The 27,408-nt window shown below is 41.4% G+C and overlaps 1 protein-coding gene across 2 annotated transcripts in view; it reads right to left on the reverse strand.

Moving 5' to 3' along the window:
* The window catches only part of LOC146820912 (uncharacterized), a 516,513-nt gene that overhangs the window by 348,605 nt on the left and 140,500 nt on the right, over positions 1 to 27,408 (reverse strand). The window lies entirely within an intron of this gene.

A 27,408-nucleotide genomic window follows, 5' to 3' on the forward strand; every position in this document is an offset into this window, starting at 1 on the left:
GAGTGAAAATAAGCGCGTGGCAAATATTTTGTGGTGCAGCTGAAGAAATTAGATGTAATTTGGCTATTATTTACATATTTTGCTTTATGAATAACTACAGTGGATGTTGTGTGGTCAAACAATTGTATTGTGTGTGATGCCGAAAACAAAGTTTTAAACCAGTCAATCATTAATCCATAATGATAGTTGAACAGTTCTGTAACACCCCTTACAAGCATAAATAAAGGTACTCACACAATGTAAACAGTCACTTTTTAGGTCTCGCCTGACCCAGTGCATGCGCTGGTCTGGCGAGACTTTTTGAGAGGGCTCCAAAAAGTGCTACCAGGCCAGCCTAGAGCTACAGTGCATGTGCGCGGGCGCGCGCGCTTTACCGCAATTACTTTCCCTTTCGCAGCCGCTTTGATGTTTGATCGCGATCACTTTCGCGGCCGCTTTGATGTTCTCCGTGAGCCAATGCTTCAATAGATTGCACATTCAGTTGGCCCGATACCAACTAAGTCTTTCTTCATGCATTTTGAATGCCTGTTTTTGCGCGCCACTTAAATTCCATAAATACCGGCTTCTTGACCCATCCCACGTATGCTGTTCCGTGAGCTGATACGCCTTTGAAAGAAACTGCAGGTAAGCGCCTTAGCACCATACAACTTCAGTTGCCACTGTATCCCCGTCGGGTGGCTGGCGTTCCCCTTATTCTGCCTGTGCTCCTCGTTCGCTCTGTGCCTTTTTAAACTGACAGGCCAAAGCGAAGACCTTTCTAACAGCTGTGGTCAAGCTAGCATTTCTTTCGCCACTCTAACACTTACCAATCTCCCAGCCGAGGTTATGTCTTTGCCCTGGTTCAATTCGATCCCCTAATTATTCATTTGTTTTAACAACACAGTGATGACGGTTTTCCAGACCGAATGGGGGAATATTGGGAGATTCCCTTGATAAGTTGGCTTCAGAATAACACCACATGCAGGGCAGCTTTGTGCCAAAAGTTTGCCATATTAGTTCAACTGACTGCAGTAGCTCCAATTTCCTGAATCACTTAAATAATTTCCATAGAGCTACAAATGAATTCAAAACTGCACCTGTAAACTATTTCGTTACATTCTCTTCCCAATCCAAGATGGCTGAAACACTTTTTAAAATTATATAATTTCCCTCTTTATGCACTATACAAGGAGGCCCATTGTGATGTCTTGCTGCGTCTCCATTGCTACTGTATCGTTGCTCGCTCAATGGACTTTGTGGACTTTCCGTGCTCTGTTCAATTTCTTCTATTTGCTCTGGTGCTTGGCCTGGTCCACTAGAAGAGTTTTATATGATCTCAATTTTTTTCTCCCTCTGTCTGCATAATTTGCTGTAGAATGTCTAGACTACCTGTACAATCTGGCATATGGAACTGCCTCTGGAGATAAGTGACCATTTCTACGAACCTAGAAGACTCTCAATGCGTTGCCCAGAAGATGCGTGCTTGACATTTCCTATTTAGGTTTGGCGTTAGCCAGGACCTTTTAATTTAACTGCTTTTACTGAATTATATGTATATAGTATTCTTGCCTCTGGGGCATTCAGCCAGCCATCTTCTTCCATTGGTGTGTTGTTATGTCATTCACATTTTATTTAGTGCACCAAAGCTTACAATATAGGGCAGTTGGTCGGCCCAGTTTATCCTAATAAAGTGGCCATCTTGGAATGAGTTTCCTTTTGTAAAAATCCCTTTCCAACGTTTGCTGGCATTCAATCATCATAGACAAAGATAGAAAGCAAAATCAACGAACACCTGAATGTTCAGCAGGGTAGCATTGACAGTCCTTGTTAAAGTAGGTGTTATAAAGTGACACTATAACATTGTGGCTGCCTGCGATGATGATTTATCCTTGCTCCTTCACAAATAATAATAATACAGTGCATGGCTCAACCCAAAGGACTGGTATTTAAAAACAAATCAATAGTAAAATAGCCAGATCTGTGAATGTTTTTACATTTTAAATTTGCATTGCCTACGAATGAGAGCCACATTTAAGTGGTGGCATATTTTCTTTTCAGTTTCATATACTTGCAATAAAAAATATAATAAATTAACCTTTACATCAATTTGCCATGGCTAGATCAATTGTCTTTGCAAATGCTTGTAATTTCATGAGTCTTACGATATATTTAAAGCTGTACCTCGACTGTACCTATAAACAAGCATTGACATAGCCAATAGGTCTCACTTTTGGGACCTTATAAGTATTTAGTTATCCTTAGCTCAACAACATCAACTGTTGCATGGCTAAATACTTATAAGGTTCCAAAGGCGAGACCTATTGGCTATGCCAATGCTTGTTGTTTTTTATATATATGAACAGGATTCAGACATATATGGCTGTCATATGTACAATTAAATGCACAAAGGTGATAAGGGTGACATATGTGAATGAAGTGATGCAAAGCGACACAGTGGTGATATCAGTGTAAGGTAGGAAATTGAGTAGGTAGTTATAGTTAGGACTCTTTTCCCATATATATATATATATATATATATATATATATATATATATTCACTGAAAAAACCATAGGTTTCACACATGTTATAGTTAGCGGAAATTTTACTGATAAAAAACCAATGAAATTCCCCCGTTATAGTTAGTGCAGGCAACTATAACTCACGCGACCGCAATCATCTGCTGATGCTAATACTGTATTTAGACACTTATTTGCCCATGTCTTCTTCCATACATTTTTAGCTATACATATATTACAAATATTTTTTTTTTCATAAAGACACATATGTCATCAGCAGAAGATTGCGGTCGCGTGAGTTATAGTTGCCTGCACTAACTATAACGGGGGAATTTCATTGGTTTTTTATCAGTAAAATTTCCGCTAACTATAACATGTGTGAAACCTATGGTTTTTTCAGTGAATTTGCAAGGTTTTTTAAATGCTAATTCCTAACTATAACGTGTGTGAAACCTATGGTTTTTTCAGTGAATTTGTACGGTTTTTTAAATGCTAAGTTACTTTACGCCATTCGTGGCGTGCGCGCCCACTTAACGCAGTTCGTTCCGTGCGCGCACGGTGCGCTTCGCGCACCGTGCGCGCACAGTGAGCACGCGGTGCGCTTTGCGCACCGCGCGCCCACTTTACGCAGTTAGTGCCGTGCACGCACGGTGGGCACGCGGTGCGCTACGCGCACCGCGTGCCCACGTTACGCTAGATGGGCCATGTACGCACGATGCGCTTCGCGCACCGTGCGCACATGGAGGACATATGATGCACTTCGTTTTGAAAGGTAATATTTTAATTTTTCGTATATTTTATAAGCCATGCACAAATGGTGCCCTTCGGGCACCATTTGCACACGGGGTGGAGAGAGTGTGGATAATTTTTTTTTTTAATATTTTTTTGTTAAATATTTTAGTTTATCTTATCTGTAATAAGCCAGGCACAATTGGGGGCCTTCGGGCACCAATTGCACACGGGGTGGAGAGAGTGTGGATATTTTTTTTTTTTAAATAATTTTTTACCGTACGCGTACATTAAGCGTAATCGGCGAAATTACCGAAAAAATAAAAATTCCGTTTTTGGCCTTGGGGGATCTTTGGGGACTCCCTCAACATGGCTATGTGTGTGGGAGCTGTCTAAACAGCCCCTTTACATGTTTTTGGGCTTTATATTTTAAAAATCACTCTCAGTGCGAGAGAGAAAATGGCGGCCGCCGCTTCCTGGTTTCGGCCGATTCTAATGTTTACTTAGATCTAAGAGCCAATCAGAATCGCGCTCACGTACGCCACCGTACGCGTACGGTAAGCGTACCGTAAGCGCACCGTAAGCTGGCTCAGATATATATATATTGATTTAAAGGCTATTTTCTCAGAATCTACTGAACAGATTTACACCAAACCTACAAAAGGCACTTCCTTGACCTGAGGACTACCTCTCTGCCAAATTTCTAGTAATTCTGTTCAGCCGTTCGGGCTGTAGCCCTGTCTAAAGGTCCTATGGAAAAATGCATGGGAAAAACGCGTTTTGGGACTCCCCTTTTATCTCAGCCCCCGCTTGACGAATCCCCCCGAGACTTTCAGGGTAGGAGCGGAGCGTAGCGCCCCACCTATTTTGAAAAATTTGCGAGGATTCGTCGACCGGCGCCAAAGTTATTCAAAATAGAATGTTGCGGATTTCCTATGGAAACGTGGTCCTAACTATAACTACCTACTGGCGACCGCCAGTAGGTAATATATATATATATATATATATATATATATATATATATATATATATATGTATATATATATATATATATCAGTACAGTTGTATCCCTGGCCGGGCTGCCTCCTCGTAGCCTCCGCTCAACAACACAAACACGGACCACCTTCTGTAGTGCAAAGAGTTTTATTCACTCAACAGCAACGATGTCGTCATAACGTTTCGGCTCTCCCTGAGCCTTGATCACAGGACAACAAGTGAAAATACATCATTTCCTTAAATAGGAAGAACCTTGCTAGACACGTGATGTGGCTAAAACATGGAAAGGGAAGACAGACTTGTGTTAAGTGTGCAAATATACATTAAACAAACATTTACGTTGTCTATTTTGCAATCTTGCTATATATACTAGCATTAACTGATTGGTAAAATACCCACAAGAATGCCTTTCATCAATGGAGTATTGTATAATCAAATAACGGGTTAAATCCACAATTGTACTCCAAAAAGTCTCCATGTGTCGTAATCCTAATACCCATCTAATTGCAGATCCCTGCAATTGTGCGCAAGTTTGAGGTAGAAAATTGAGTGCAAACAAATGCCAATAAATTAACATTGTATTCAATAATTTAACACTCAATCAAAAAATGCATTAAAAATTGTTATACATGACAACCTAAAAATATATAAAAATACATTTATAAACATTGACGATATGGTTAAAAACTCAGTGCAATGATAAAGCAAGAGGGAAAGGATATCCATAGCTGATCCCAGTTATGGGTATCTTTTTTTCGAACCTTTGACCCAACTTTCCATTATTTGATGTAGGGTAAGATATAATTGAACAGTATCTGATGTTGCAAGAAGTGATGGAATAGTCTATCCTCCGGGAGTTTATTAAAAAAAACGGTACATCCAACTCGGTGGTCATCCAATACTAAAGGTAATAGATCCTCAAGTACTATGGGTGCTTTATGAGACTCATATGCTAGGGCTTCAGTAATTTAACAAGAGAGTAGAGTGTGTTGGAACTAGTTATTCAGTAGAGTTGACTCTATCCGATTGTCAAGATTGGTTACTATTTATTACATTAAAACAATAAATAGGTTACAAAAAAGGTAAAAAATAATTTCCCACATTAAAAAATAACCCTCTTAGTAATGACCACTAATGGGTCAATTAGATACCAATCATATAGCCGGACTAAAATTGCATTATTACTGTATGTTGCCCTCTGTCAGCTCATATAGATATATAAATACGTAAATATATAAAGATAAATACATAAATATATAAATATAAAATCTAAAAAGGTTTTAATGTAAAATGGTGTGCAAATCTTCTGTGACGTTAAGACCAATTGGGGATTTTGAGTTCAGCAGGAGTATGTATCTCGTTTCCATCTGTCTTAATTTAGATTCTCGATTCCCCCCACGTCTACTCGGTGGCACTGAGTCAATAACAAAAAAAGTTAAGTCTTTGTTATTGCTACGGTGTACATCTTTAAAATGTCGCGCCACAGGGTAGGTGTTGTCCTGGTTCGTAATGGCCCTCAGGTGCTGTAAGATACGTTTATGTACCTCCAGCTTTGTGCTCCCCACATATCTAAGTGCACATGTACATTGGAGCACGTATATAGCGTATTCAGTTTTACATGTTAAAACCTTCTCAATGGTATATTTTCTGTCACTGAACCCATCATTGAAAAATTTAGTGTTGACCCCATGTGTGCAAGCTTTGCACGTTTTACATCTAAAGAAACCCCCATTAGATTGGAGCCAGCTAGTTTTTTCCATCACCTCAGGATTAGTGTCGACAATATGGTCTTTTAAAGAGGATGCCCGACTAAAAGTTACAGTTGCTCTGCGGGGTAAAGTAGGACCTAAAATAGGGTCACTTAAAAGAATGGGCCAATTTCGATTGAATATACGGTATAGGTCAGAGTGTTGTTTGCTGTACCCTGTTATAATCCTAAAAGCATTTTGAGGTTCAGATTTGGATTGACTAGTAGACTGATTGTCAATCGTGGTGTCATATTTATTGAGTAGCTCCTGTCTAGATTTGTTTAAGGATCTGCTTATGGCCCCCTCAATAGTTTTAATGGAGTAGCCACGTTCAAGGAATCTGAGTTTACTGGATTCTTGGGCCGCTTCCAATTCAATTTGGTTACTGCAGACCCTTCGAATCCGAAGCATCTCACCATAGGGTATGCTTGTGATGAGGTGTTGGGGGTGTGCACTAGCAGCGTGCAGGATAGTATTGCCTGCTGTTTTCTTTCTATACAGTTTGGTTTCAATAGCCCCATTGAGGATATAAACTTCAGTGTCCAAAAACGTGACATTAGTCTGACTTAAGTTGGCTGTAAAGTTGAGATTGTAATCATTTGTATTGATCAAGTCTACAAAATCAATAGCAGCTTCCCTAGTACCGCTCCATACCACAAACAGGTCATCTATATATCGATACCATGCTATAACATTGGAGTCCATTACATCCTTGTGTTCCATCCTGAGGACCAGCTCCTCCCAGGCCCCCATGTGCAAACATGCATAGCTTGGGGAGAAGCTGGCCCCCATAGCTACTCCTTGGAGCTGTCGATATACCAAATTGTTAAACATGAATATGTTATTATTGAGACAAATTTGCAACATCTCTAAAAGCATATTGGTATGATCAGAAAAATCCTCGTCCCTTTTTGATAAATAAAAATTCACCGCTGCCAGGCCATCCTTGTGTACTATGCTAGTGTATAGGGACGAAACATCAAGCGCTAACATCCAATAACCCATCTTCCATTCAATTCTTTGAAGTTTTAGTAAAAAATCACCAGTGTCTTGAATGTATGAGTCAAGTGATTTTACATAACCTTGTAAGAAATAGTCAATATATACAGAGGTTTTTTCCAAAAGGCCTCCCCTAGCTGATATAATTGGCCTGCCAGGGGGATTAGACATGTCCTTGTGCACTTTTGGAATAAAATAAATGAACGGAACTCTTGGGAAATCTGTTTTCAAGTATGCATATTCATCATTTGATAACAAAAGTTTGTTCTTCCATTTCAGCAATTTCTTGTGATATTCTGATTGCAAGGTCTTCAAATTGGACATATTACAACGTTCATAATGTTGACGGTTGTTCAGCTGTGAATATGCTTCTTTGTCATATAGGGCTCTAGGCATAAGCACAATGTTTCCTCCCTGGCGGTCGCCAGTAGATAGTTATAGTTAGGACCGAGTTCCCATAGGTAGTCTGAAAATTCTATTTTGAATCACTTTGGCTCCGGTTGACGAATCTTCGCGAAATTTTCAAAACTAATGGGGCGCTCCGCTCAGCTCCTACCCTGAAAGTCTCGGGGTGATTCGTCAAGCAGGGGCTGAGAAAAAAGGGGGGTCCCAAAACGCGTTTTCCCCATGCATTTTCCCATAGGACCTTTAGTCGAAGGTACAGCACGAACGGCTGAACAGAATTACTTGAAATTTGGCAAAGAGGTAGTCCTCAGGTCAGGGATGTGCCTTTTGCATATATGGTGTCAATTTGTTCAGTAGTTCCTGAGAAAAGTGCAGTTAAAAGTACAAAAATATCTATATGCGCGCACGGTGCCGCGCGCGAGCGTAATTCTGATTGGTGGTTAGATGTCAGTCAACATTTGAATCGGTCGAAATCAGGAAGTGTCGGACACCATTTTGTGTGTGACAGTGAAAAAGAAAGGTGGAGAAGTGAAAAGGGGGCAGGGTAGAGAGTTCCTGACCCCCTAGCCTTTGTCAGGGGGTCCCTGAAGGATCCCGAAGGGTGAAAAAAACATTTTAGTTTTTTTTCTAAAAATCGCGAGGTGCGCGCACGGCAGAAAAAAATTCGTAAAAAAATAAAATTAAAAATCAAGTTTAAGTGTTTGGATGTTGGTTGGCTCTAAAAAGAGCCGTTGTGTTAATTGAGGAACAGAGGAACAAAAAAAAAAAATGAAAAAAAATTATGGGGTGGAACATGTGTGGTGCTGTATCTTGTTCTCTATTAGGTTAATTCTGCTCTCACCATAACAGAGAACAGCATTGCACACATTGCACCGTATATGAACCTTCTCGAACAGAGGGTGCATATCCAGAGGTCGAGAAGCAGGTGAAGCTGCGGCCGCAGATGATGTGCTCGGCTGAGCTGCTGGAGGGTTGTCCCTTGCAGCTCGAGTAGACTCCCGAGCATAAGCCACAGCATGCACTGTTTTAAAGTGCCTTAACATGGAGTAAATACTAAAGGAGTATTTTTTTTTAGGGTCTCCTCTAGATAAGACCACTCCACAAACAGTGCAGGTGACTTTAGGAGCATTCACCTTCTTCTGGCCCTCTGGAAAAGTAAAACATTTCCAAATAAATGAGTCCTTTTGTTTCCTCTGCGTTGGTGGCACAAAGGTCTCCTCCTCACTCCCTGAAGATGACTGCTGCTCTGCCATTTTCAAGTACTGGAGTACTGGAAAAGCTGTTCAGCTCCTTCTCCCAGGAAATAAGAAGAAATAGTGAGGGAATGGGTGTGGTGTTTGAAGATTCTGAAACAGAAACTACTATTAACTAATGAAAAGTGTTGTTTCGTAATCACATGACTTGCCGTGCGCGCACCGTGCGCGCACGGAGCACGCGTGCACGGAACACACATGATGCACGCACGCGCACACGGAGCACACACGCATGCGCGCACAGAGCATGTACGCATGCGCACACGGTGCGCGCATGGTGCGCGCACCGTCAAAAGCCCTAAAAATAATTTTTTTTAAAACATTTAAACTGTTTATAAGTTTATAGACAGTTTAAATTTTTTTTTTTTAATTTTAAGTTTATAGAAGATATTAACTATGCTGTTCAACTTTATCCATTCATTTAAAAAAAGAGCTGAGCCATTCCATATTACAGGATACAGTCAATCTATAACTATATACATAGGTAGCTTATTGTAAAATAAATATATAAAATATATAATAATACATTCATAAATTAGCATTTAAAAAACCTTTGAAATTCACTGAAAAAACCATAGGTTTCACACACGTTATAGTTAGGAATTAGCATTTAAAAAACCTTGCAAATTCACTGAAAAATCCATAGTTTCACACACGTTATAGTTAGGAATTAGCATTTAAAAAACCTTGCAAATTCACTGAAAAAACCATAGGTTTCACACATGTTATAGTTAGCTGGACATTTCACTCGTACAAAACCATTGAAATTCCCCTGTTATAGTTAGTTCAGCTAACTATAACTCACGCGCCCGCAATCCACTGCTGATGACGTCACATATTACATCACTCATGACATGGTCAGTGACATCACTCATGACATCACTATATATATATGTGTCTATATAGGTGTATTAATGCACAGAGTGACTGTAAGTATGAGTGACTGTACAGGTGAGTGAGTGGAGATGTATGTAGACCTAAAAGTCAATGAGTGGGTGAGTAGTTATTGGTATTGGAGTGTCTATGGTTGTCAAAATGGCCGTCTCAAATTTTGAGTCGGTGTATCAAATGTTATATTTGGGTGTGCGAAGATGCACTAATTTATCACATGGATGACGTCATCAGTGATGTCATCAGTGATGTCATTTGAGATGTCATCAGTGATGTCATCAGTGATGTCACTGACCATGTCATGAGTGATGTAATATGTGACGTCATCAGCAGTGGATTGCGGGCGCGCGAGTTATAGTTAGCTGAACCGACTATAACGGGGAATTTCAATGGTTTAGTACGAGTGAAATGTCCAGCTAACTATAACATGTGTGAAACCTATGGTTTTTTCAGTGAATATAGATATAGATAAAAAAATCCTTCCTTACACTGATATCACCACTGTGCCACTTTTTCTCACTTTATTCACATATGTCACCCTTATCACCTTCGTGGATATAAATCCTGTTCATATATATAATAAACAAAAAGGGACTGTTTACATTGTATGAGTACCTTTATTTATGTTTGTTAGAGGTATTTCAGAACTGTTTAACTATCATTATGGATTCATGATTGACTGGTTCAAACCTTTATTTCCAGAATCAAATACAATACAATTGTATGACCCGGCAGCATCGACTGTAGATTACTTATTAATGCTCAGGTGCTGAGGGAAATAGGGTTACCCCATTACCACTAGTGCTTTATGAAAAACATCAGATTTTATGCTAAGTTGAGATGTAATAATTCATAAAATATCTGTAACTCTAAATTCAACACTTTGTTTTTCATCAAGACAGATGTTCTTTTGGTTTTCACTTACAAAATATAACCTGCAATTAACACCAGTCGGACAGTCAATGACAGCAAGAATTCACAACAAATGTGAAACGTCACTTTCATTCCTGTAATGGAAAGCTTGCTTTTGTAAAATCTCCTTCTAAGTACCTTCTTGAGATCAGATCACTAAATGCCCTACTCACCGACCTACTTTCATAGCTTACTTGACCTGTTGTTTAAGTGTGTAATGCCTCTGTGGTAACATGTGTTTTTCAGGTCGGGCTTTATCCAAAACCTTTACATTTTAATGAAATTGTATGCAAAATGTACATGTACTTTCCACCAGCCCTGTATATCCATTGATCAGTTGTGTCATTCACATATTTCTTCCACCCCTTGCAGCATACTGTGTGGGGCAATGGGTCATGCCACTTCAGATACTTGCTAACTTCATGGTGAGTTGAAGTAATTCACTTTAGTGCCAAGGAATACTACGGCAATATATGCTATCTTTGCTTTGAGACAATGTGTTTTTTCATTCTAGTGAGTGCCAGACTCTCCCCAACAGAAAAGCTACAAAACCATCACAGAACATACCAAACTTTTACACAGCTATTTTTGAACAAATTGCTTTTGTCAATGCTTGTTTTCTATGTGCATGATAGAGTAGATTTTCTTTAGTCAAGGAGGGCAAACAAGCACCTTGCCAAATTGCCCATTCTTAAAAAAATGTATTTATTTTTTATTAATGCAAAGATGAAACCAATAAATTTGACAGTACAGTACATTATGCGTGAAAAATAAACCATGAAGAGAGACTAAAAGAAAAAACAAGAGAATAATGCATTAGCAATTTTTTTTTGCCACAATATTACCCCCCATCCCCCACCACTAACCACCCCACCCTCCTAGTAGTTGGTCACCCTCTGATAGTTTTTAGATTCAAGTGTTAGTTTTGTAGTTGTGTTTTGTCATTCACTCATTCTTCTCTTTCCATCTAGTTAATGGTGCCCATATCCTCGGCCTTTCATTCAGAAGCATAGTCCCCTCCTTGCATAAATAGCTTTTTCCAGATTATAATTTGCAAGTAGCCTGGAGAGCGATTGCTGAAACCCTGGTCGGTCAGTATCCAGACAGGCAGATGATAAAAATAGGCGCAGGACTGCCATGCCAATGAACACTAGTTTTTCTCCGGGCTTTCCCTGTAAACCCTGATCTACCCCTAGTCCAATTAATGTCGGCTAGAGGAAGCAGATAATCTCCAGAGCCTCCTTGAAAAAGCTGGCAATTTCTTGTTTTAGTTTGCCCAAAGCATCACAGGAGGCAAAGATGTGACTAAGATCAGCTTGATATAAAGCCCAGCGAGGACAAACAGTCCGTCTCCCCGCTCCCATTTAGCCATTTTTTTGGGGGTGTAATGAAGCGAGAAACATGATTTATAGTATTGAGCCTGAAGTCGGCCCGGTACTAGAATGTTCTGTGCTAAATTAGCTGAATAAGAAAATAGGCCTTCCGGAATACTAATCTCTTTCTTCCATTTTAGTGCTCGATTTTTCATGTCATCTGGCATTAGCGAGTTAAAAAATTTACAGACAGCACCTTTAGATAAATCTCTATTCTTTTTTTAATTTATCTATAATTTCCAGGTCTGGGCGGTAAATTCTGTTCCGTTCGCGGAATTTGCAGAATTTGGGTAATTTCGCATTCAGCAGAGAACGCGGAATTGCCCAAAATTCTGCGTTCCGCGGCTTCGCTGAACTTTTTGCTTGTTCGCGTTCTCAAAATGCATGTTCACGAGATATTTCCCCTCAAGCGCGCAAACAGCATTCACAAACAGGAAAAAAGCATCAGGAACAAGCAATTCTGCGTGTTCGTGGAATTTCTGCGTGCTTGCTGAGATTTTTTACCGTTTCGCTGAGTTTTGCATAGCGCGACTACACAAATGCCGCCCCACCTCTCATAATTTCATTATTAGTGAACCCAATTCGAACCCCCCCTTCTTAATCAAAAAGTCTTAAATTTGTAACAACTTGAAGAAATCTCTCCTTTCCAACCCGTACCATTCTCTAAGGTTCTCAAACGATATTAGCCCTGTTGGGGAAAAAAAGGCTCCAAGTTTGGACAATGCCTCTTGACTCCATCTTTCTATTATTGAGCCTTTAAAAATATCCAGCAAGGTGGGATTGTTACAGAGTGGTGTGTAGAAATTCAAACGGCCCAGACCGATAAGTTTCCGGATAGATTTCATAATCGTGAATCCGCCTTGTAGCATTTTAAAGCGGACTTTCTTGAAATTGTTGTCATTCAGATGACGCCAGACGCACCCCCATGCTTCTGTCCCCATAACAAGTTCGAGCGGGGTCGGTATTTCTTCTATCCTGTTTTCTCTCGGTTTTTCCTGAATAAGAATTAAATTATAAAGAATAGTAGTGGCCCAATAATAGAGTCTAATATTTGGTGGGCAATCCCTCCCCTTTCCTTAGGTAAAGAAATACATTTAAATGCTCTTCAAGGTTTTGCATATCCCCAAATGAATCTAGAGAATAGGACCTCTGGTCCTATAAGACATTTGGTATCAAACTCCAGAGGGATTGCATGCAAAAGGTACAGAAACTTTGGAAAAAAACAGCATTTTAACGATGTTACATCTGCCGATAATGGATAGGTGTAGGTTGTGCAATCTCATCAATTCTGTTTTTTTTTTGCCAATTAGTGGCTCGATATTATCCTTAACAATACAGTCAATATTTTCAGTGATATCTACTCCCAAATATGTTTCATTTTTAACTACTCGATCGTCATTAGTCATGACGAACAAGTTACTTACCTTCGGTAACGCTTTTTCTGGTGGGTACAATATCTGCCCGTGGATTCCTCACCTTCTGAATTCCCCCTGCGCCAGCATTCAGTGGAAATTCTTTCCTAGCTCTCCCATGTCGACGAGGAAGTCACAATGTCACGGCTCCGCTCACGACTCCACATGACGTCACCGAAGCCATAGGAGGAGCTCGTCAGCGTGCTGACGTCAGTTCCACCCATTTTTTCCATGCCACCGAGGCAAATGGGCGGACCGACACATTTTCACATGTATACATAGTATGCTAAATTATATATGTATATATATATATATATATATATATATATATATTACCTACTGGCGGTCGCCAGTAGGTAGTTATAGTTAGGACCCTGTTTCCATAGGAAATCCGCAACATTCTATTTGGAATAACTTTGGCGCCGGTCGACGAATCCTCGCGAAATTTTCAAAATAGGTGGGGCGCTACGCTCCGCTCCTACCCTGAAAGTCTCGGGGGGATTCGTCAAGCAGGGGCCGAGAAAAAATGGGGGTCCCAAAACGCGTTTTCCCCATGCATTTTTCCATAGGACCTTTAGACACAGCTACAGCCCGAACGGCTGAACAGAATTACTTGAAATTTGGCAGAGAGGTAGCCATAAGGTCAAGGAAGTGCCTTTTGCAGGTCTGGTGTAAATCTGTTCAGTATTTCCTGAGAAAATAGCATTTAAAAGCATATATATATGTGGGCGGAGCCTAACCACACATCTCATCCTGAGATCTGATTGGCTGTCAGCACTTCATCCAAGAAGTGTTGGCAGCCATCTTGGGACCAATATACATGATAGCACCTCATTAAAAAGCATTGCAGTTAATAGAAGGTTTTAAGACTTTAGTTACATTATAAATCATTTGTTGATGGTACCATACTCATTTTAGGAATTGTGGTATGTTCTAAGGTGATTTCACCATGTGAAAAAGCCTTCTGCTGGGATATCATGATTGAGAGAAAAATATTTTCTCATGCTTTTACCACAGAGGTTTGGAAGGTGATCTATAGGCTAAACTGAGAGCTTATTTTCTGTAAATTCACATTATCTTTCTCAGTCATGTGAGAATGAAGTCTGACATTCTCAGTAAAACATGTACATCCAACAAGGGCAGAGACTGTCAGTTGATTCCTTTGTGTTCTACTGCAGCTTCCCAGAGTGTTCCAAAGAACTACTAGAGCGCTAACAGTCCTACTTATGATAAACGTATGGCACACCTGAAGCCATCTTGCTTGGATTAAAGTGGTAACTCTTAAAACATTTAATTTAAAAAGGAACAAAATGAGGGGGTTCATTTTTCCATAAAAAGTATGATTAGTGCTGCAGAAAGAAAAATTAGGGCACATTTTGAGTGACTTCTCAAATCCTCTTCTATTTCATTAAAAAATTCTGACATGCAGACTGAAACATGCACTTTCAATACCAGCAGCAGTTTTCCCTGGTGAGCAGTAGCTTTACTACAGTGATCTAATGAGCAAAAAGAGTGCTAACATTCTGAATTTATGGCAAATGTGTGACACATCTGAATGCCTTCTTGATGGAATCAAAGTAAAAAACTGAAAGTATTTCCTACTGAGGAGACTGCAGTAAATAAGGAAATTAGGAAACTTCATAACAAATAAGTCTCCCAAGATGGCCACCAGAGACAAAAGAGCCCAAATGTAGCCCAAATATCACCCAGATGTAGCCCAAGTATAGCCCAATGACAGAATGTCCCAGAATGTTCTTAAAAACAACTAGAGCGCTTACTGTCTTCATTATGACAAAAGTATGGCACACCTGAAGCCATCTTGATTGGAATAAACTGGTAACCCTTAAAACATTTAATTTAAAAAGGAACACAATGAGGAGGTTCATTTTGCAAAAGAAATTATGATTAATGCTGAAGAAAGAAAATGAGGGCACATTTTGAGTGACTTCTCAAATCCTCTTCTATTTCATTAAAACATTCTGACATGCAGACTGAAACATGCACTTTTAATACCAGGAGCAGACTTCCATGGTGCAGTAGTTTTACTACAGTGATCTAATGAGCAACTAGAGTGCTAACATTCAGAATTTATGGCAAATGTGTGACATATCTGGATACCTTCATGATGGAATCAAAGTAAAAAACTGAAAGCATTTCCTACTGAGGAGACTGCAGTACATGAGGAAATTAGGAAACTTCATAACAAATAAATCTCCCAAGATGGCCACCGGAGACAAAAGAGCCCAAATGTAGCCCAAAATCACCCAGATGTAGCCCAAATATAGCCCAATGACAGAAGTGTGCAAAACACTTATTATTTTGTGTTTTTGCAGTGTTATATAGTGCAGACTTGTCAGGTATTGGAGTGCTTTACATGAGCATTGGTTACATCACACAAGAACAAATTCATTTTGGTTGTAGACATGGGGAGACTAAGTGATTTGACCAGAATCACAGAATGTCGAGCTGAAGCAGAAACTTCAACCTGGTTCCCCAGTTGCAAAGTCTGCAGTTCTGGAAGTAACACCACATCCTCTCCCCTAAGTGCAACATTTAATCAAGTGGTCAACTGGATAAAAAAACATAAAGATAACAAATAATTTAAAAGTGCTTTGTCGCTATTTGAAAACTCAGAAAATATGTCCTTATTTTAGTCTTTTAGAGCACTAACCATAATTTTGATGCCAATAAGACCCTCTCATATATGTAATTTCTAAAGGAAATGCTCTAGGTATTACAGTTTTGATTACATCAAGATGATGTCAGGCGTTCCACACTTTTGTAATAAATATAGAATGTTAGCAATCTAGTTGTTCATTAGGATACTGTTGAGAGGCAGAGGCCAGGGGCACGGACTCTGAAAATTGAAGGCAGGTAGGAGGGTGCAAAGGCAACAATTTAACCACACTGAGCAGGCAGGAAGGGCCGTGGAAGCACAACAGACTATGGAGGGCAGTGGAAAGGGGGGCAGGGGCAACAAACCAACAATACAGGACTTGCAAGAGAGGCTGTTGGAGGGAAGATCTATTACGGGTCAAGGAAGCTAGGGGCGGTCCCCAGATCCCCGGGAGCCACCACAGAACTGAGCAGGAGAGTGAGTCAGGGACAAAAGGGGCACCTTAATTTGAGCCGGGGTGCCTAGGAACGCTTGCTCCAAAAATGAAGAAAACAGACATATGAGACATGGAATTGGAGGCAGAATACAATGGCAGTTTAATGAGAAGATGCAACTTCAAAGAAACCGCAGAATAGAGACATAAAGTACAAAATACAGAATCCAGATAATCATACAGCTGTCATAATATTCTCTGTATCTCAATTAATGTACTGACAGAGAGAGAGAGAAAACACATCTATAAATGCATCATGAGAAACAAGTTACACCAAGGAAAATGTTACCTAGGAACACTCACGTTTACTCTTAGAGCAAGCATTCCTGCAATTACAATACAAAATCTTTTAAATGCAAAAGTAAAGAGAACAATGGTTAAACATAACATGACATTTCATATAGGTAAAATAGAATAAGATACTTCAAGCAAAGCAGAGCAAGACATTTTAAGCAAAGGAAGACAAGAGCTCCCAGCTCTTGGGGAAAACCTGCACTGCCTGTTAACCTACATACAGACGGCGAGGTAGTCCGTCGATATCTGTGGGTGCTCCCTTTTTATATCATTTTGTGGGCTCCTTTGCACGCTACATCTACCTACGTATGCTACCCAAAAGCTTCGTCTGCAGATTTTACCAGACATTTCGTCATTTACCCACTTAATGCTGACAATGGACTGGGTGAAAAGGTCAGTCTCTCAGGCCAATCGCTTATCGTAAGTTCCATAGAGCAAGCAGAAAATAATGGGTATTGTACGGGAATTCAATATATTCATGTATAAAATCTCCTCAGTTCTCCTAACTTGACGCTCTGCGGTTGCCACTTCCTTAAAAGCGGGAAACCTGCCCAGGAAGCAAGTACCAGTCCAGGATGCAGCCTACTGTATGTCGACAGCTTCAGGGGGATGTTGAACTTTGATACCGAGCACGGAGCACTCGGGTAGGGTGGGGGCTACAGAAGGCCTCGCAGACCTGCCTTCAGACTGCTATACACTAAAATTGCAGAGCTATGGTCAATTTAACAAAGAGGCCTACATATTGAACAGAAGGGCCTACACAGGGGTTTTATGCTGGCTGAGTGGTAAGGATGTCTCAGGATAATTATATAGCAACACAGGACCCGCTGGTCAATTTAATACGGCCTACAAATGCAGCTGGCAGGGCAAGGACAAGGGCCTCATACTTCAGGTGTGGACAGAACGGGCCAGGGGCCCCCTGTGATACAAAATCTACCCTCCTTCAAGGCTGTGGCAATGTAATAGACCATTGTGGGCAGAAGGAAGAGGCAATGGTAGTACAACCATACATGCCAACAGACCCGATTCAGCCAGGAAACGTCCAATGTTTTTAAGCTCAAATGGGCTTTATTTGATCTGTCTCCTGTCTACAATATCCTCTTTTTCAATGTAACTCAAAGGGGAAAATCAATACCCCAGTTTTTTTTCAAAATCTCCCTCTTACCAAGTTCAAAATGTTCGCAAGTATGGTACATTGGATCATGGAAGGAAATGGGATAGGGACATGGACTTGGATAACAGAGGACAGGAGGGACATGGAGAGGTGCACCAAACTGACCCTGCAGGGCAGGCATCAGGGTTTGCAGCAGCACAATACACCACACAGGGCATGCAGGACGGGAGTGCAGCACAACAATCCATAGAAAGCAAGAGGGAGGGGACAGGACCATGCACATGGACAACAGAGAACAGAGGGGCAAGAGGCAATGGTAGCTAGCTGACCATAATGGACAGACAGGAGAGAAAGCTGCAGCATAACAGACCATAAAGGGCAGGAGGGACGGATCAGGGGCATTACAATGGAACAGACAAGCCAGGAGGGAGGGAGTAGGGCTGGGGGCAAGGGGGCAGGGCAGGAGCAGCAAGATAGCCATGGAGGTCAGGCAGGATGGGCACTAGAAGCAAGACACACCATGAAGAGCAACAGTGAGACTGTGATGGCATACACACAGACCATGGAGGGAAGGTGGGAGGGGGTCAGGGGCAGCTAACTGACCACAAAGGGAAGGTGGGAGGGGCCATGGCAGCACAGAAGACCATGCATGGCAAGTGGGAGGGTTAGTGGCAGCACAATGGCTATGATGGGCAAGAAGGAGGGTGGAGGGGCATGCACAAAGGACGATGGAGGATAGAAGGGAGGGTCAGGACCTGTGCACAGACAAGAAAGTTCAGGGGAAGGGACCTCACAACAGACCACACGGGGCAGGCAGGAGGAGCAGTTGCAGCACAACAGACCAGGGAGGGCAGAAGGGTGTGGCAGTACAATGGACCATGTAGGACAGGAGGAAGAGGATAGGGGCATGGCATGTGGACAGGCAGGGTGGAGGTGGCAGGGACAGGTTACAGTCATCTGACAATGCTAGGCAGGTGGGAGGGGAGTGGCAGCTCAACAGAACACTCAGAGTAGATAGGAGTGGCAGGTCCATGGGACATGGTGGGCAAAAAGGATGGAGCAGGGGCATGCACAAAGACATCGGAGGGCAGGGGGAAGGAGAATAGGGGCAGCAAGCTAAGCACAGAGTTTAAGCAGGAGGTCAATGATGGGGCATAGAATTGGGCAATGGAGGGCAGGAGGAGTGGACTGGTACATCATACTAAATTGAGGGCAGTGGCAGCACATCAGACCATGCATGGCAGGAGGGAGGAGGCTAGTCCATGGATTCACACAACAGAGGATAGGGAGGAAGGGGATGGGGCAGCAAGCTAACTGTTCAGAGAAGGCGGGTATTAGGAACTTTATTGTTTTTAAAACATTGTGTCTGTGCGAACTACTTAAAATATGAACAAGTATGCAGCATAATCTCACTTTTATTCAGGAAGAAGAGGACGTTTGTGACTGTGACTCCGGGCTCACTTGGCAGAAACACCCCCTGACCCTCCACCCCCTATCGCAAAATGTAATACCCGTGAAAAGGGTAGGTGAACACAGTGTTATATAGAACATAGTCCTGAGAGCACGATTGAAAATGAAAACTAGATATAGTGTATGGTATAAACTATGCACCAAAAAGTGTGATATAAGATGAACCGGGCATGAAATATAATATGCAATACATTGTGCGCAATGACAGATTCATTGGAGAGCGCGAGATAGCACAGGCACTAGCGTGTGCTATGCGATATGCGCCTTGGAGTGTAATATGCACAGGGCAGTGTTGTGTAACCTAACTAGTCTCTAAAGTTGTAATATAAAATATGTGCTGGGGAGTGTAACGTTGCATATGCACTGTGACAAAGATATGGATCCCAGATTGTAATATGTATGGCATAGCACTGTGCGTCATAACATAGGCATCGAGAAAGGCACGTTAGATGGGGCAATATAACCCGTGCAAAGACAAGTGTGGCATGACATATTCACGGGGTGGTGTTACAGTGCACATGGGCTAGAGAGTGTCATAGCATATGCACTAGCTAGTGGAATACAACACAGAGGTGTGTGGCACTCGGCAGGCAATGGTGGGTGTAACACAGCATTGGGCTCTGTCAGGAGCACGCTGTGACTCTCAAGTGATGTTCGTCCCCTTTCCAGAGAGTAAAATAAAAAGTATTACACATCCGGCAGTGGATGTGTGTTTTATTAACCGTGAGGGGGGTTTCTTGCATAGTTTTGGTCGAATTTTTGTCGAATCCCCTTTGAATGGCTTGGTGTGCATGTGTATTAAATGTGCCAGTCAATAGCTACCCATGTTTGTATAAATAAACGACAAGGGTGTCTACCAGGATTAGGCACGGTAGGGCATCAGACATGTCAGAGCTTCACTAGTGGTGTAAATACATTCCACGTGGATTCATTGCATGCATAGTCGCCTTTTAATGAATATCACGCAAATCGTCATGGTGATAGGTACGTACGGTTTGTCCAGCATGTCCTAGGTGTGTCTATAAATATATATTTTTTAAAAATAATAAAAAACAGTGGCCGGCCCTGGGGATTGGGGTCAAAAAAATATAATTAGGAGACTGGCCCTGGGGGATGGGGTCATCAGGGCCAATAAATTAGAATAAGAAGGGGAACCAAACAGCCCCCCTTCTTAAAAAACTAAAAAAAATAAAAGACTGGCATCGTGCCGGAGGCCATGCCCCCTCCGTGCAGCACTCTGCAAACGCGCCCCCAACAGGCATCTCCAGTATGCGCCAGGGAGCTGCGCTGCAGCCAGGTGTTCTGAGGCCAAGCCCCTTTTTACACCTCTCTGCAACGCAGCTCTGTGGCGCTTACTGGAGGTACCTAGTGGTCTAGTTTGACCCTAGGGACCCTTAGGATTCAAGGGGACTTAATCTCTCAACTTAGAACAGCCACAGGGCGCGTTTACACAGTGGTGAAGGGAGGGGACGGGGCCTGAGGTGACGTGTGCAAACACGCACTATGGCACGTTTTAAATTGGGGATATAATTTCCCTTCAATACTGAGGGCCCCTGGGGGCTAACTAGCCCACCAAGTGCTTCCAGTAAGCGCCACTGAGCTGCATTGCAGAGAGGTGGTCATTTGAGATGTCATCAGTGATGTCATGAGTGATGTCACTGACCATGTCATGAGTGATGTAATATGTGACGTCATCAGCAGTGCATTGCGGGCGCGCGAGTTATAGTTAGCTGAACTAACTATAACGGGGGAATTTCAATGGTTTTGTACAAGTGAAAAGTCCAGCTAACTATAACACCCCTGAAACCTATGGTTTTTTCAGTGAATTTCTGAGGTTTTTTAAATGCTAATTCCTAACTATAACGTGCCTGAAACCTATGGTTTTTTCTGTGAATATATATATATATATATATATATATATCCACTACTTTCCGTAGTTTTGTCGAGTCACTTGCCCGTACAACAATTTTCATATCCTTACTAACTTTATGAATTAAGGACTCATATTGCTTCTTTCTGACGTCAAATTTGGGTTTCCTGTGACTATTCTTCTTGTGCATCTCTTTGATTTGCGAAATAACATTCTCATTGAATATATCAATAGAGTCCCGTGCCATAATTGGGGTGAAAGTTGAGGTAGGTTTAAATGGAGTGGCTGGTGCTATTTGTTTTATTGGGCCCCCACTGATTGGAACATCCGTTCCCCCGGGTTGGGTCACCATAGAATCCAATCCTTCACCCATCCACAAATCAAAAATGCCACTGGGTATTGCCGACCCCGAAGCTGTGATGCCACCAGAGGACAGAGGTGCTGCTGTCTCAGCCATGGTCTTATTTTTCAAAAGGTGAAATTTACGGAGTTTTAATTTACGTACAGCTTTGTACATAACAAACCTTGTATTGATATAGTTCATGTTTGGTGGGGAAAAGGAGAGGCCCAGTTTTAAAATACTCTCTTCCTCCTTGGTGAGTGTTGTCGCGGTCAGATTGATTATCGAGGTTTCATCAATAATTACTTGTTGCCTATCCATTGACCTCTGCCTCTTCTCTTGTATGATGTACCCCCTCCTTGTCCTGTACCTCTGCCTGGGCCTGTAGTTTGCGTATTTCCTCCGTAATTCTTTTGGACGCGGGGCCGCAGAGTTTGCATCCGTTCCTGGCATAAAAAATTAATTTCATCCCCCAGTTGTGGTTTGGCCATATCATTAGTTGCTGATTGCCTCTGGTCTGAATCCGACTCACTGCCAGTCACTGAACTCATATCAGACCTCGATGACTCTCCTTGTTCCTTGTTCCTTACTCCAGATTTGGGTTGGCCCTGGGTTTTATTTTTGTTGCCCCGAAAAGCATCATATTTTTTAGAGAAGGTGAAAATCTGTCCCAGCTCATAATCATTACGATCTCTCTGAAATTTATATGCTTTCCTGTCCATTATTTTTGCTTGTTCTTTTTTAAGTCTGTCCTTCATTTCTGCTGTTAATTTTCTCTTTTCCTCATTGTCTTCCATTCCTTCTAATTCATCCTGAATCGTGGCTATTTCCTTCAATAGTTGCGCCCTATTGATATCAGCGTATTTGACTAAAATTTGTACCAATCTTCGTGAAGCCTCTAGATTGCTCTCAGCCCACTCTTTCATTAACTCTGGGTTTGGGTTTTCATAGCTTGGCGCCATTAAGATACGAAGGCCTCTCGGTATCCTGTTTACATCGAGATAGCTCTGTAAAGACTTAGCTTCCCACCATTTACTCTGTTCATTGCGAAGTTTTTTCTCCAAATTCTTAAATTTATCTTTCATAGTACTGTGGCTCTTTGTAGGTTCATTACCGCCTTTATCCCGTGTTGCCATTGCTGTGGGGAGACTGCCAGAAAACATCTTCAATGCCGCAGCCTCCCGTTCATCCACGTTGTCGGTCGACATTCTCCTTGTTGCACTTAGTGCGAGTATTGAAAGTTTATCGTCTGGGGGTTAACTCTGATGCTCATACAGGTCAACGTTCAATCTTCCCCGACTGCACTCAAACTCTCCACCCCCGTAAATCGGAATGTTCCGGCCAAAAACAAATCTGTTCGAGCAATTACCTTTGGTGTGGCGTGTCCTCCGACGCGGCACTCCCCAAGGAATCCTTCTCCTTGATTTATGTTCAGGCCAACGGTTCCGTCACTCCGGGGGGGTCAAACGCCGTTCCTCTTCCAAGGATTTGAATTACCCGGACACCGGGGATTGGCTCCGTTTCAGGCGTTATCCATTATGGAGAGGGTCTCGTGAAATGGCCGTACGTCGCCACCCGGCCAATAATATCCGCTACTTTCCGTAGTTTTGTCGAGTCCGCCCGCTTCTGGTGCCAGTCCACAACAATACAGACACGGACCTCGGTCTTGAGTGCAATTTTTTATTTATAAATCTCGCGTGCTAGTTGCCATAACGTTTCGGCTCCACCTGAGCCTTGTTCACATGACAACGTGTAAAACAAAGAACCACCCTTATGTAGACGTAACTCACTCTGCACGTGATGCTGGTAAATATGCATAGACATGGTAGAAAGATTGCGAATAGCACATCAATCACTTGAGCAATGCTCTTACAATAGGTGGGTGTTAAGAATTACAACACGCAAGCATAAATTATGGCAATTCTTAAGCAGTCCGTAAAATAGTTAAATCTAAATCACAGATATGTAAATACATTATTATCATGTGTATTCACTGCTTTCAATTATAATAAAAGTATTATACTGTATGTTGAGTATGCCATTCGTGTTGATACTTCCAAACAATGTATTTGATCTCACCAATAAATTGCAATTTCTGACGGGTTTAATCCCTCTATATTGCAACTGTTTAATCAGCATTTGCATCAATCTCCTGATTCCTGCAGCTATGTCAGCCTAAGAGGGTGTAATAAAGTGCCTAGTGATATGTGCAAAATAGCAAAAAAAATTATAATTTATATATTTTTGCTTTCCATATTAAATTTAAACTTTAGCAAGTTAAAAAACCGGAATAACAGCAGTTATTTGTTTCAGAAAATAAATATAGTGGGTAGACTGAGCCCAGGCATACCACCAATATATATATATATATATGGGCTATCAGTAAATGACTTCCCAATGAACATAGTGGGTTTTATGGCTTCATTTCTTATAATAACATGTAATCATAAATCGCTATATATGTAAACAGATACTCTATCAGTCATGAGGTTCAATTGGAATAAAGTACATCAGGAACTAAGGTGCAAAGTGTGCAAATGTGCCAGGGTATAGGAAATATCATGCATTCATTGGTTGTAACTCAATATATAAATCCAACTATAGATCATAAAAATTCATTACCTTAAAACTCAATATTGGTAAACATCATTATACCTAAAATAATAAATAATACATGAGAAGATAAAATGTCAACCTCTGCATGTTAAAAACCCTTAAAAATATTTTATAAAGTATTTTATAAAATCTGTGGGCACAATAAGGCCAATTAGCCAAGACGTTACAATAATACAATAGCCTTCCTAAGTGTGCAAATTACAACTAGGTTTCTGTTTCTAGTAAAGGCCAGTATACAGATCCTCAGTAACATTTAAACCAGTTGGCCATTTGGTATCAAGGCGGAGTATATACTTGGTTTCTAACCTGCGAAGCAATGCTTCCCTATTGCCTCCTCGCCTGCTAGCTGGTATTGCATCAATAACAAAGAATGATAATTCTTTGTTATTACTGCGGTGTGCCTCCTTAAAATGGCGGGCCACCGGATACGTGTTATCTTGGTTCGTAATGGCCCTAAGGTGTTGTAGAATGCGTTTGTGCACTTCTAACTTAGTGCTGCCCACATATCTAAGTGCACATGGGCACTGAAGCACATATACAGCGTACTCAGTTTTACAGGTTAATACCTTCTCAATTTTATGTTTTCTTTCACTGAATCCATCTTTATAGGTTTTGGAATTAACCCCGTGTGTGCAAGCTTTGCATACCTTACATTTGTAAAATCCCCCATTGGTTTGCAACCACGTTGATTTTTCTATGGTCTCGGGGTTAGTATTAACAAGGCTATCCCTCATTGAGGGGGCCCGACTAAAGGTGAGAGTGGCCCTTCGAGGCAGAGTAGGACCTAGAACCGGATCACTTTTTAATGATGGGCAATTCCTGTTTAAGATACGGTACAATTCCCGATGTTGATTGTTGTACCCTGTAATGAATCTAAATTCATTGAGTGAATTAGCTGTATTGACAGGTTTCAAGTCACTAGTAACAGGTGGACCATATTTCACCAATAACCCCTGTCTCTCCCTTGCTTGAGATTTGGATATAGCCTTATCAATCACTGACTCAGAGTAGCCGCGTTGTAAAAATCTGATCTTGCTTAATGCCTGAGCTTTATTCCATTCTTCCTCATTACTGCAAACTCTACGCAGGCGCAGCATCTCCCCAAAAGGGATGCTTGCAATTAGGTGTTGGGGATGGGCGCTGGCCGCATGCAATATAGTGTTGTTGGCCGTTGTTTTCCTGAATAGTCTAGTTTCAATAGCTCCATTCTCAATGTAGACCTCTGTGTCTAAAAACGTAACATTAGTTTGGCTCATAGTTACAGTAAAGTTAAGGTTCAATGTATTGATGTTGATAGCATTGACAAATGTTTCAGCTGATTCCCTGTCACCCTGCCAGACTACAAATAAGTCATCAATAAATCGGTACCAAACAATAATGTTAGTTCTCATGATCTCTTCAAATTGTACCCGGAGGACCAGTTCCTCCCAAGCTCCCATGTGCAGACATGCGTAGCTTGGAGAGAAACTGGCCCCCATGGCTACGCCCTGTAGCTGACGGTATAACAAGTTATTATACATGAATACATTGTTGTTCAAACAAATATTGAGCATTTCTAGTAGCATAGCGGTGTGATCTTTAAACTGTTCCTCTCGTCTAGATAGGTAGTACACAACAGCTGCTATACCATCTTTATGTACTATACTAGTGTAAAGTGATGAGACATCCAATGCTAACATCCAGAAATCTTCCTTCCACTGAACCGCTTGTAGTTTATACAAAAAATCCCCTGTGTCCTGCACATAAGAGTCCAATGACTTCACAGCTCCTTGTAAAAAGTAGTCTATATAGACTGATGTCTTTTCCAATAACCCACCCCTGGCAGAGATAATAGGCCTGCCCGGGGGGGTTTTCATGTCTTTATGAACTTTGGGGATAAAATAGATAAATGGAGTTGTTGGATGCTCATTTCTTAAAAATGTGTATTAATCTTCTGTCAGCATTGCCTTATTTCTCCATCTAGACAATTTCTTATGGTATTCGGCTTGCAACTGTTTCATCTTGGATACATTACTCCGTTCGTAGTGTTCGGTAACGCTTTTTCTGGTGGCTGCAATATCTGCCCGTGGATTCCTCACCTTCTGAATTCCCCCTGCGCCAGCATTCAGTGGAAATTCTTTCCTAGCTCTCCCATGTCGACGAGGAAGTCACAATGCCACGGCTCCGCTCGCGACTCCACATGACGTCACCGAAGCCATAGGAGGAGCTCGTCAGCGTGCTGACGTCAGTTCCACCCATTTTTTCCATGTCACCGAGGCAAATGGGCGGACCGACACATTTTCACATGTATACATAGTATGCTAAATTATATATGTATATATATATATATATATATATCATATCAATAAAGTCGGGTCCTTCCGGGATCCAAGCCCTCGTCAGGTGGTGCGCTGTCCGGCGAACCCACTGCCGGATAATCCAAATACCAGTATAAAGAAGCGAAAACGCACTCTCAAAGGTCAGTCATTTTTTAATTACAAATCGCTACGCGTTTCGACACAACTCGTGTCTTGGTCACACGATTTTTGCGAGGTTCACAAGCGTACATATAGGTATATGTAAACATAAAAGAGGTGCTAACATATTGCTCACATTAAGCTGTATATGCGGCCGCCATTTCTAAACAGGTTTAAAGCCTCATGCATTTGAATGAGTATGTACATGTTCCCTTGCTAGAGCAGTTTAGACTGTACATCAACTTGATAATCAACATTACTAAACTGTAAATTCTAGTAATGCATAAACATGTTGACAAGAAGTTGTTCACAAGAAACTGAGTTAGTGCAAAATCATATTATCAGAATCATGTTCCGAGTTTGCGATACACCACGCTGTTGGTGCAGGCTAGAGGGTATTTCAACCAACTTTATCGAATGCATGTTGCCACTCACGGACAATTACTTGTAACCAGGGTTACTGAAGCCATGTAAACTTATACTACATATGCGCCAAGCGGACTAGTGCCGCATTTGTTATTGTTAACGTGTTGGCATGCATCTATATTGTTCTCAGACTACGAACTCAATTCTTTGAATTGTCGAAGGACTAGTGCCCCATATTCAAAATACACCCGTAAAAACCGAATGCATAGCTCAAATACCAAATGGCAAATAAAAGCTAGGAGCAGTTAGCACATCCAAAATACAACCACTTGGTAGTTAGCGAAAAACAAAGTCACACAAGTGCATGCTACATAACTGAGGAAAAAAATGAATATATGAAAAATATGAAAAAATGTGCAGTTCTTATCTCCTGGAGAGTGGGGTGTCATCCTCATGAAGAAAAGGGTAGGGAACCTGTGCCGTGTCGTGAAGAAGTGAATGGTCCCTTCCTTTCCTCCTGGATGGTGAGAAGAACATAGGTTAAAATTACAAACAGCT

This window comes from Triturus cristatus, chromosome 6 (assembly GCF_964204655.1).
Source record: "Triturus cristatus chromosome 6, aTriCri1.1, whole genome shotgun sequence".
Classification (NCBI taxonomy): Eukaryota; Metazoa; Chordata; class Amphibia; order Caudata; family Salamandridae; genus Triturus; species Triturus cristatus.